Below are 1,835 nucleotides of genomic sequence, written 5' to 3' on the forward strand. Positions count from 1 at the left end.
AAGATACTCCTACTCGTACGGTTTAATCTAGATCTTATCTTGTAAAGTAGGACATGCGTGAAACCTACTTATCATATTGTCAGTGTTTCTAGTAATAAAGATACTCCTACTCGTACGGTTTAATCTAGATCTTATCTTGTAAAGTAGGACATGCGTGAAACCTACATATCATATAGTCAGTGTTTCTAATAATAAAGATACTCCTACTCGTACGGTTTAATCTAGATCTTATCTTGTAAAGTATGACATGCGTGAAACCTACATATCATATAGTCAGTGTTTCTAATAATAAAGATACTCCTACTCGTACGGTTTAAGCTAGATCTTGTCTTGTAAAGTAGGACTTACGTGAAACCTACTAATCATATAGTCAGTGTTTCTAGTGATAAAGATAATCCAACTCGTACGGTTTAACCACAAATATTCCACTTACCCACGCTTCAAAGGAACCTTCTTTCGTAGCCGGTAAACTTGCTGCATCATGATCAACAATTTCCTTTGGAGGATTGTCTACACTTCTCCCAAAACGCTATTAACCATAAAGAATAAGATATTAATTATTGTTTACTGTAGAGGAAAATCAGCATACGAAATAAACAAAGAAGTAGCTTATTTTTTTCATTCTTTTACTTGTTATACTTTTTGAGAATATATAATTTAGGGTAGTTTTAAGTTAAATGAACTGTTGAAGTTGGGGATTAAAATATTTTTACCAAAAAAAGTCACCAGTAATGTTTCTTTGATTAAAAAGAACGTCATAAGTTTTGAAATGTTCGAACTGAATTTCAGATTTAATCCCTACTATGTATTTTTTGGAAGATCAATGTTTGTAACTGATAATAATTTATGTTATTCTGTTGTTCCTGGGGACTCTAAACAGTGTAAAAAAATGTATAAGTACTTTTATCTTAGATGTTTTAGTAAACGACAAAGCTGTCTCCAGTTTGAGTCCCTTGGCAGGTGTAGAGTCCAAAACGCCACCCATTACAAAAACAAAGAGAAAAGCGCTCCATATATGAAAGCCGGAAGTGTAAACCTCAATCAGTTTCTTAATGATTGATTTTTAAATAGGAAGAAGCATTTGAAAACTACAGTCACTTCAAAATTTTCCCCCTTCCGAAGAAGTTTCTTCGATTTGTTTGTTTTGCTTGTTTGTTTTTAATTATGCACAAAGCTACTCAAGGGCTATATGTGCTCTGCTCACCACGGGTATCGAAACCCGGATTCTAGCGTTGTAAGTCCGCAGACATACCGCTGTGCCACTGGGGGGCAAGTTTTTCGAATCTGAAGTTTTCAAAGAAACTATGCAAACAATATTATCTTTGAATGTACATTCATTTACCATCCGTGACTAAAACACTTCTAAAATTTCGCCCTCTAAGTAATAATTTTGTCATATTTCAGAAACTAAAGGAATGTTTTATGCAAAGTAGCGTTTCGTTTTGTATAACGCAAACTTGCGAATTTAAACTTCATAAAAGTTGTTTTGGTTTTAATAACGGATTTTCCATAATTCAGCACAGCGCAGATTTCGAAAATAATATACATTTTTTTCTATCACGTAAGGATTTTTTACAAATCGGGAAGAAAAACAAACTCTTAGCTCAAATTATTATTTCGTTTACCGCAATGAACATTTTTTGTTATTATGTTTTTTTTGTGTGTGAAATCTATGTCTTTTAGTCTCCAAACTACATGTTGTGGTCTTTCTTTTATATATTGCGTTACAACGTTTTGTGAAACATCTGTACGTGATAAAGAAAAATGGATATCATTTTCGGATTCAGCGTACAGGAATTACTGTAGAACATGTAAAAATTTCAATACAATAAAGC

Source organism: Limulus polyphemus, unplaced genomic scaffold, assembly GCF_000517525.1.
Source record: "Limulus polyphemus unplaced genomic scaffold, Limulus_polyphemus-2.1.2 Scaffold500, whole genome shotgun sequence".
NCBI lineage: Eukaryota > Metazoa > Arthropoda > Merostomata > Xiphosura > Limulidae > Limulus > Limulus polyphemus.